Consider the following 11236-nt stretch of genomic DNA (forward strand, 5'->3'; position numbering starts at 1 on the left):
AGTTGTTAGAAAGGGATAGGTTTTAGACAGGGAACTTTAGCCATCCCAAGGGGCCTAGTTAGCTATAAATTCACACAGACTGCAGAACAAATTTTATTCATGTTGGTACAAATTACATCATCCACAAGGACTCTCTGACTGTTAGCTGGAAACTTACATCCCTCTTAGATAGCATAGCTTGTACAGGTGTTAGGATGTATTTTTCACAAATTACATATATAATGGAAAGTCAAGTCACCATGAATGAAAAGTTTTTTTGGATAATTCCTTCATGAAAATATGCCTTGTTCTCATGGAAGTGTATAACAAGAAGATGGAATACAAATACAATACCGACTTTGGAAGACTTCTACAGCCTACTAAAGACCACAACATTGTTGGAAATTAAAATTAAAGAATTAAGGATTCATCCTAAGCCATTTATTAACAATCCATGGAAAAAAGTCTTATCATTGATTGACACTTTACAATAATTGAACAGATACACTCTGATAACTGGATTGTTTTACCTATAAAGTAATTGTATATATATTGAGCTCTGTTATAGTGTCAGGCTGACGTAAAAAGTGTACATAATTATTTAAGATGTTATATAAAAATACTATGGAATTTATTCAACAGTATTTGAAAAATAAAAAAAATTTGAGAAAGAAAAAAAATATGTCCTGTTTTAAGAAATGGAAATGTGTAGAGCACGTAAAACAACTTGCCACTTGAGCTCTAAAAGCTCAAGATAATTATTAAATCGATTAACAAATAAATCAACTTTTTTACGAAATTGGGAACAGCTCAAACTGTGTCTAGCAAGAGCATTATTAGTGTCCTTGTTTTTAAGTGTTGATGTTAGTCCAGGTTTAAATTAAACTATTTCAGTAAAAAATTTGTTAAAATATAAATGTATTTGAACAGTTTTGATTTATGTATGCATTATTTTTGCTTTATTTCTGTTGTGTATTTGTGTTTCATATTATTTAAGTTGGTTTTCGATTACTTTTATGTGTTCGTGAACATTTTAGAGTTAACAGATTTGCAACTTTGCAACCTTGTTTGGTTGAATGATTGATGATATAATTTTTAATGAGTTTAAATTCATGTAAGCTTTATGTAGATTTATTATGAAGAAGTTCTAAGTAAAAGAACAAAAGCACTAAATTATCTGTTGTGTTGATTTAGTATTATTTTTTTGCTTTTGGCTCCAGTTCCGGTGGTTGCTGGGCATTGTCTTGTGGTTTTAATATACTAGACATTGTTTATGTTCCTAAAGAAATTACTGTTACTTCATGTCAAGTTTTACCACTGTTGATATGTAATGATCATGGGGTTATGAAGATTAATTTATTGCTAGATAATTTTGCCAAACTGAAATATAAACCAATACACAGAAGATTGCTAACAGTTTTTATAGAAGCAAAACAGTCACTATGTAAAAACTAATTGGAGTGATACATTCAGTGGAAAAATGATAAAAGGAATGTGGAATGTTTTGAAAGAGAAATTTGTTGAATGCAAAAACTAAAAGCAAGGTTTAACATCAGGATTTAGGCACACAACATCAGGAAGATATGACTCCATAAGAACAAGATACTTGATTAAGGCGAGAGATAAGAAATATAATGGAATAGAGGCCGAACTACTGAAATAAGCAAGCTGGACAAACAAATTAAGCATAGTGTGAGACAAGATTAAGAAATATTTGAAGAAATGTTATTCAAAGATATTGAGCATAATAAAAAAATATTTTAGAGATACATAAGATGTGGAAGGAGTAAAGGCATGCAAATTGATAAACTGTGCGTAGATTCAAAAATGTTTTCTCAGGCACAACGGATTATAGATATATTGACAAAATCTTATGTAAAACAGTTTGACTTCACAGAGGAGATGATAAATTGTTCTAGTGACATCCAGGTAACCTCAGATATTGGAATCAAATTAGATTACATTGAAAAAGAACTATGCAAACTGGATCCAAACAAAGCACAGTTATGAGGCAGCATTAACAATAATGACCTGAGAACACTTCAGCAAGAAGTTAAAGTTCCATTATATCTATTATTTACTATGTTGTATAAATATGGGGAAATTCCTCAAAATTGGTGACATGCACTTATTAAACCTCTCTTTAAGGGAAAGGGGAATAGGACAAACTCAGAGTAATACTAATCCCTAAATCTAGTTTCATGTTGTGGAAAAATAATGGAGAAGATAATATTGGATAAGTTGCTAGAAATGGAAAGATTGTGTCTTGAAACCATATATCAGCATGCATATGTTGAAAACAGATCTATTAATACCTGTAACATGATTTTCTATAACAATATGCAAACAAAACAAATTTCAACCATGAAACAGTGGAGACACCATAAAAACTTTTTAATAATAGCGCAAGTAAAAATGTTCACATTCAGTTTCATCAAGCACAGACAGACAAAATGCAATCATCTTTAAATCTCTGAAAAAGTTGCACTATCTCCATTAAATTAAAATGATATGATCAGTCTAATACTAAGTTAGAATTACATGATCGATCTTATTCAAAATTAAAACAACAGTTCATATATCTTGTTATTATAAATCAATATATAATAAGGTGAATTGATTTATAATAAGATGTATGTTTGTTTATTTCAGTGACAAGGACTCTATCAATCAAAATATGACTATTCTTACTTTTGGTCAAAATTGTCTTCCTTCTTTTGTAAAGCTTGTTGATATTATGGTTCTTCCATATGGGTTTGTTCCTGGAGTTTGTCCTGTGCTTGTTCTCTACAGGGTAGAACTGCATCTATGCAGCTGCTTATATGCTGGTATAATGTGGTTGGAGGGGACAGATCAATAAAGCTGCTGTATGCAGATGATGTGACAGTACAGGAAGACTCTGAGCTAGAATGTCAGCAAAGGATAGGAGAAGGGAATGCAAATCTGAAGGGACATGGGATGAAACCAAGCACAGATAAGATGGTGGTTGTGTCTTTCAGCTTTTCCTGGTTAGGGGTCGCCACAGCGGAACTCCGGTCCGCTAATGATTGGCAGTAGATTTTTACGTGCTGAGTTGCCAGCCCTGATGCACAACCTTCAATGAAGGTACGCCCATTCACGCATGTCTCCACAGAGAAGACGCTCTAGCTGAGAATCGAACAGGACAACATCTTACTGTGAGGCGACAATGCTACCGCAGCACCAAAGATGGTGGTAATGGCAGCAAATTGGGGAGATCAGAAGAAGGTGAGACTAGAGATAGAAGGGAAGATAGTGGAACAGGTAAACAGCTTCAAGTATCTGGGTGGGGTGGTTGAGGAGAAGGGTAGTCTGAATGAAGAGGTCAAAGCTAGAATCAGAGGGGCTGCAGCCAACTGGCATAGAATATCAGGTGAAGTCTATGACAGAAGAATGCAAACGAAGCTGAAAAGCAAGGTGTACAAGACAATGGTGCGACCAGTACTACTGTATGGCACAGAAACCTGGGCAGTAAAGGCAGAACAGTTGAAGAAGCTGGAGGTGATAGAAATGAAGTGCCTGAGAAAGGTGGCAGGATGCACACTGTGGGACAGACGAAGAAATGAGGACATAAGAGCAGAAGCCAAAGTAGCTCCAAGTGCAGAAAAGATAAAAAGAACAGATTATGTTGGTTTGGGCACATGTGTAGAAAAGCAGAAGATGATCTGGTGAGGAAGATTTGGGACAGACAGGAAGAAGGTAAGAGGAAGCAAGGTTGTCCAGCAAAGAGGTGGATGGATTGTGTGAAACAAGATCTGCGACAATTAGGCATGAGTGTTGAAGAAGGCAAGAGTGTGCACTGAGTCGAGAGAGTTGGCAACAGTTAACATGATACCCCGACCCCATGTAGAAAAAATGGGAAAAAGGGGGCTGATGATGATGATGATGATGATGATGATGATGATGTGGTGGTGTAGATTTCCACATATTCAATGGAATTAGCTGGGCTTAATGGGGCTTTAAAGCTTGTGATTGTGCACTATAGCTTGATTGTTTAGAGCACCTTGGAAAATGGTATTAGGTTTAATACGAAAGATTCCCGTTCCTGCAGATAGGCATTGTGGCTTTCTTGGGTCACAGAGGGAGTTCTATAGATAGCTAATATATGGTGCAGGACCTTTCTGATAGTCATTTGCATATGAAGAAGCTGTAGTGCATCATGTTGCTTTACTAGCTTTGATATGATTCACTTCTGGATGAAGACTAAGACACCTACACCTTTTTTCCTTCCTGCACAGTAGCTAGTCTAAAATTGTAGACTCATTATAGCCCTGCATAGCCAGACTACTCCCTACCATTTTAAACCATGTCTCAGTCACTGCACAGACATCAACATCCTCCAGGCTGAGAAGGGCTTGTAGGGAGTGAAGTTTCTTGTTTAGGCTTCTAGCATTGATCAATAACACCTTTGCTTGTTTCATTATGTTGATAAGTTTTTAGGTGGACATTGCCTTAAAATATTTCATGTTGATGAAAAAGTATCTGAATATTTCATGAATGTGAAATACATTAAAATGCATAAAAATGTATGGATTTATGGACAAATATAAAAACAAAATTACTGCACATAATGTAATGCTAGCGAAACATAAAATAGCAAAATGCAAACAAGATGTTATTGGCAAGTAAAAGCACCAGTTTAATTGGCATACATTTCTCAGTTAATTTTACTGATAGCAAACAACAAATAGGAGGTTACTAGGCTAATAGCCCTGGGGTTACTAGGCTAATAGCCCTGGGGCCCTTACAAGTCTAGCCAAGAGTTTATCCCCCCAAAAAAAACCTCAGTCAGCACCAGTCATCCCTGTCAATGACGGACATGGGTGGAACCCCTGGGACAAATTTGTGGTTTCCCATCCACTCATCATGGTTGTGCTTGAAGAGGCTCAGTGAGGTGCTCTGTTTGACATGTATGGGAAGTCTATTCCAGAGACGGGGCAGCCTCTGGGAAACAAGCCTGTCTCTCCAGCAGGTTTTGTTGATGTTGCATATTAGATTCAGGCCTTTTTAGTGGGTAATTTTTTTTTATTTATTTTTATTTTACATTTGTTGACCGGGCTAGTCTAGCTGGATATATGTCCATTTTCAGTAGAGGCCCGGGGAGAAAAGCTCCACACAAAACATAAATGAACAGACTTGTTAATAAAAACATACAATAAAATAGAAATAAACATCAACTTGTTAATAAAATCAACATACATTCTGGAACTCAAACAGGTAGAGATCATACATAAGTTCGATCAGATTCACAATAATTTTACCTAGTACATAAAAGGATGTGCAATATAGCATTTGCCATAGAGAATAATGGTTTAAGCTCAGAGGGGTAGAGAAGTAGAAGGAGAAAGTGAGATAAATAATAGTGATGGGACAGGAGTCAGGAATGAGAGAGGTAAAGAAGGAAGACAGTCAAGAGGAGGTGAGAGAGCATAGTAGGACAGCAGGGGTGAAGAAGTAGGGTAGATGCTAAAGTAGGGTAATGCATGAGGAGTTAGACTTACAGATATTGAGCATCTCTAGTAGGGCAGGATCTGTGATTGCCTAGTAGACGAGACACAGATCACCCCTAAGCAATCTGTATGATACCGAATAGCATGATAGTGATTTGAGACTGTCCACACAGGGCAGGTGCTGGAGGCCATAGATTCTCTATGTGAGGTCCTTTTTTGGATGCAATCCCTTTACTTATGAAATGAACCAAGTAAAAGGCTTTACTGACCACTGCCGTAACATGATGGTCGAATGTAAGGTTGTTATCAACCTGACTGCTCAAGTCTCTCAATATAGGTTGTGTGCTTAGGGAGTTGCCGTTGATGTGGTAATCAGCAGGGGATGTGTTTTTGCTGAATGGTATAATGATACATTTTTTATTTATTTTATTTTTATTTTATTTTACATTTGTTAACCGGGATGGTCCAACTGGACACCTGTCCATTTTCAGCAGAGGCCCAGGAAGAAAAGCTCCACAGTAAGTAAAGTTTACACAATATGTTAAAATAGAGAATACAGATAATTTTCAAACAATATGTTAAAATACAGTATACAGCAGAAGACATAACAAGAACTATATGTACAGAAAAAATAGTTACACATGGGTAATAGAATAAGTATACAAATTCCATCAGCGTTAGGAGAAGTGTAGCTCAGATGGCTAAGTGGTAAATTGCTGTTGCTACGGTGTACAGGGTCAAGGGTTCAAGACCTGCAAGGTCTGATTATTTGGGTTGGGAGGGTGGCCTAATGGTTAAGGTGTTTGCCTTACAAACACAAGGTGCATGGTTTGAGTCTCACAAGGGATAATTGGCTAGGCTTAAAATGGCTCGCAATGGCAGTTAGCCTAGTACTAATCTATGAACCTATGAGCTTATTCTGTTATTAACCATGTGTGCCTATTTTTTCCTATAGCCTTTTTTGCATTTAGCTTGAGGCCATGACTTTGGTATCAGTCATTAGTTGCTGTGAGATCCTCTTGCAGTATATTAACATAATTTGGGGAGTCATTGACAGCAGCCATCTTACAGTCATCTGCAATCTTGGACAGCCGTAGGCCTTTTGTGTTTGCCTGGACCTCTGAGAAGTAGATGCCAAACAGTAGGGGTCCCAGGACAGATCCCTGGGGAACTCCACTAGTGACAGGTCTGCTATCAGATTTGACTTTGTGGGTCCTGTCAGTGAGCCAGTTGGTCACCCACCTGATGAGACAGGGATTTATGTCAAGTTGTGTTAGCTTTTCCATGATGCCCAAGTGGGAGATTGTGTCAAAGGCCTTGGCCAAGTCAAGGTAAGCTGTATGTACTGACGTTCCCTCATCCAGTGCCTTGGTGACAGTCTGAAAGACATCAACCAGGTTCAACAGGCAAGATCTTCCCTTGACTAATCCGAACGGGGTGGGGTCAAGTCCTTGGAGATTGCCTATGTCCTTGTTTATGAGTCCCATAATAATATGCTCCATGGCTTTACAGATCAGCCTTGTCAAACTAATGGGGCAATAGCTTCCAGAGTCAGTAGTGGCACCACCTTTGTGCAAGGGGATGACAATGGCATATCTCCACTCTGCTGGAATGAAGCCTGTACTTAGGCTGTGGTTAAATAGGGTGCTCAATGGCAAAGCCAGTTTTTGTTGGAGATGATGCAGAATACAGCCTGGGATACTATCAAGTCCCACGGAAGCTGTGTTCTTTGCTTTGGATAGGGCTTTTAGCACTTGATCTATGGAGATGTGAGGTGTGGGACAAGTATTGGGGATGTCGAAAGGGCCTTTGGGGAGACAGGGGGGTGAAGTTTGGACTGAACCTACAGTATCTGCTAGCAGGTTGGTTAAGTCAACAGGATCGATGTAAGTGATACTATTAAGTACTAATTCGGAACAAACCTGGGCTTTGACATGAAGGTTCCTGATGTAACTGAAGAAGGCTTTGTGGTTTCCCTTTGTTTCAGAGACTAGTTTCAATTCATAATTGGATTTGGAGCCTTTCACTAGTGATCTAATTTGCTTGTTATGGCTAAGGAGGGAGATTTTCCAGTTTGGAATATGTTCTTTTTTACCCTTGGACAACAGTTTCTTCCTTTTGTTCTAAAGCCTGTTGATAGAGGATGTCCACCAAATAGGTTTATGTTTCCTTGAGGAGCAGGTTTTAGTTCTGCTGGGTATGGCTGAGTCCATGCAGTTGTACAGGTGCTTGTATACTGCACTGGTGTACTGTTAATCATAATTGTCTGCATCCTCTGAAGGGCATGGTGGTGTGAAGCTACAGATAACCTCACTTAGGAGGTTGTAGTCAGCTTTTGAGAAGGTTTTAGCTTGATTACAGTTGGGGGGTGTTGGGTGGGATAGAATCTGCAAATGAGACAGTCTGATGATCTGATCTCTTCAGGGAAGAACATACTATGGGAGTGGTGCAGCGGTTGCCTATGTTGGTGAGAACCAAGTCCAGAGTGTTATCGCCATTTTTGGGGGGATGAGACAACCTGGTCTAGTGCATTAGAACTGATGAAGTCAAGGAATCGTTGAGTGAGTGCATTAGTGCAGGAATAGTTCACCCAGTCTATGGTGGGGTAGTTGAAGTCACCAAGGATCAGGGTGTTAGAGGGTATCTTAATGGATTCAAGTAGATCCAGGTAAGAAGAATGGGTATCCTGAGTCATGGAGGGGGGTCTATAGCTGGCTATAACTTGAATGGGTGTCTTGCCAACTGTCAGTTGCACCTGAAGTAGTTCCAGTGTGTCATATTGGCAAACCAGTCTGAAGGTGTGCTTGTCCTTAATGAAGATAGAGACTCCACCACGCTTAGTCTTCCAAGCCTCATTTTGGGGTCAGAATGTCTGGAATGAGGTATAACCTGGCAAGGCAGGGATACTGCCTGCAGCCCTGAACCAGGTTTCCATGACTATACAGACATCGGCAACTTCCAGTGCAAGGAGAGCCTCCAGTGAGTGCATTTTTCAGGTTAAGGCTCCTAGCATTAAGCAGCATGACCTTCAATTTGCTTTTTGACAGATCTTTTATGTTGGAAGATATGTCTTTGGGACATTGCCTAAAAAAGGCACAATGGGGAAGGTGAGAGCCTTGGCCAGGATCCGGAAACCCAGTGGTGACAGGTGGAGGCCATCTCTAGCAAAGCATCGAGGCCTGTTGACTATGTCATCCCAGGCAGATAGATACTATATCACCTTGGAATGACACCAGAAACTAAGGCAATTGTTAAAGTCAATTATTTTTTTGTTTGTATTGTGGTATAATTCTTGGTGAAGGTAAGATGCTGCTTAAGGCTAGGATCATACCTTTCTGGGACACATACTCTGAGAGCTCAATCATGTGTCTCTTTATATAGTCCAGGGAGGTATGTCTCAAGTCATTCACACCAACATGGACAACGACAGAGTTGTACTTGTACTTTTTGTGGAGAGACGTAAGTGCGTGCATGATGTGGCGGATTCCAGCAACAGACAGATGACTGACCATGACCTTCTCCTTGTTAAGCTTGGTGAGGGGGACATGAGTGTGTCTCACAACTGAGTCACCAATGACTAGTATGTTTGGTTTATTGTTATGTCTTGTGAGCTGTGATGGTTTATTGTTTTGCCTTACGGGCTGTGTTTGTGAGACACTGGTTGCGCTCTGCTGTGTGTGATGTATTTGGTGTTGTGTGTGGAGTGTTTGTGAGTGTGTTTTGGAGGTCTGTGCTGTTTAGGTAAGTTTTTATTAAAGATCTCTTCATAGGTGTGTGTGTGTTGTGCTTGGCTATGTGATGTGTGTGGAGTGGTGTTTGCACTGGCAATCTCCTCTTTGTCAGGAGTACTGGCTGTAGCACGAGAGAGCATGGACTCCAGGTTACTGATGTACATGCATTTCTTGCAAGTAGAAGAATTATGTGCTAAGAGAAGTGGGCTGTCAGTAAACATGAGGCAGTTGCTACACTGTCTCAGTATGCCCAGGTCGACCAGGCTGGCAGGAAAAACTGATGGGTATTGCCCAGACATAGTGTTCTGAATGCTTGGGCGAAGTTATGGAGAGAGTGTTTTGATAAGGGTTTGTCCACAACAGTGTAGACCACGGGAACTTTGTTAAATGTAAATTAACTGGCCTGAAGCTCTAGTGCTAAAACCAAAATAAGATGCTAGAATAGCAGATAAATTTAATCAGGCTACTAACAAGCAGTAATAAATGCAACAGAATGAAAGCACTTGAACACTTAAGAGCACACAGCAAAAATAAGGTAACAAAGTAGGAAGAACACAATTACAGTAAAAGCAGCTGAATAAAGTATAAAAAATGTTTTTGTTTTTTATTTGGGGATTTTTTTTTGTTTTTAAGTGGAGATGGAAGAAACAGAAGACAGTATGAGATCAAGGAGCTAAGAGGGTAGTCCTACCCAAATGATCTCACTACACTCAGATGAGTTGTCAAATGAGATGGGAATGGGAGGAGTGTCCAAAATCAAATTAACAGAAGGGTTGGGCAATTCCAAACCCACCAAGTTTAAGACTACAGCAACACTTTGGGTAGGATGGTGGGGAAAACAAACAGTGCAGACAAAATAAGACACAAGCAACAAAGCAAATATATAATTGTTGTACAGTATAAAAGAAGTGCAAAAAAGTATACTTATCAGTTTATATATCAGATGGTTATACAATCCAACACAGCCAGGAGATTAACTCTGCTTTATCAGCTCTGCATAAATTCAGAGAAATGTAAGTCTTTGTAGGAGTACTACACAGAGAATACACCTCAGGCTATCAGATAAAACAGGAGTGTTGGCTAATAGCTAATCAACTAAGGTGGGCTGGCTCAAATGAAAGCAAAGTCAACCCCCCCACCTGAAACTAGCTGCTGAACTACCCTAAGAAACAAACAGTGCAGATAAAATAGGACACAAACAACAAAGCAAATATATAATTGCTGTACAGTACAAAATAAGTGCAAAAAAAGTATACTTAGTTTATATATCAGATGGTTATACAATCCAACACAGCCAGGAGATTAACTCTGCTTTATCAGCTCTGCACAAAATGATACTTACCTGGCAGTGGGGATACTACAATCAAGAAGGTGGTTGCCCCAAGGTGAGGCTCTTCCATTGCACATTTTGGTTGGGTTGACCCCTGTGATTTCCCCAAATGTGAAAAACTAACTGCATTAATAGGTAAGACATTCATGTTGGGTAAAATAGACAGCACACTGTGTGAATCAAATCTGCTGAAGCAAACTTAAAATGCTTCATAATTTGAAACTGTATACTGTAATAATGAAATATCTTTGAATACTGAGAGTGACACTGCCTTAATGGAACTAGCCCTGTTGATTTTATGGCTCTAAGAGTTCTAACTTTTAATTTTATTTTCCCCTTTCTTGGTTGACCTCATAGAAGGTGTGTGTGTGTGTGTGTGTGTGTGTGTGTGTGTGTGTGTGTGTGTGTGTGTGTGTGTGTGTGTGTGTGTGTGTGTGTGTGTGTGTGTATGTGTGTGTGTTGGAAGTGGTACAAAGGGATATATCATAGATATTTATTCAAAGGATGAGTGCTGCCATATATATCCTCTGCAAGAAGCAGATGAATTGAGAATTGATTTGTATCAGACCAAACAAACTCGGCTATCATACTACTTAATGAAGGCTTGAACTTTGTACCGATAGAATGTTAGTGAAATTAATAACATTGTGGTACTTAAGAACTTTCTAGGAAACTGAAGTGAAGACTCTGTTTAGATAATAAAATAGCAAAGTCTAAGAACTTTAAGA

The 11236-nt window shown here is 39.0% G+C and overlaps 1 pseudogene; it reads left to right on the top strand.

The window, feature by feature from the left end:
• Positions 1–10512: 10512 nt before the first annotated feature.
• LOC122803678 lies at positions 10513–10645 on the top strand (annotated as a pseudogene).
• Positions 10646–11236: the final 591 nt, after the last annotated feature.

This window comes from Protopterus annectens, chromosome 5.part1 (assembly GCF_019279795.1).
Source record: "Protopterus annectens isolate FY-2018-M chromosome 5.part1, PAN1.0, whole genome shotgun sequence".
Lineage (NCBI taxonomy): Eukaryota > Metazoa > Chordata > Ceratodontiformes > Protopteridae > Protopterus > Protopterus annectens.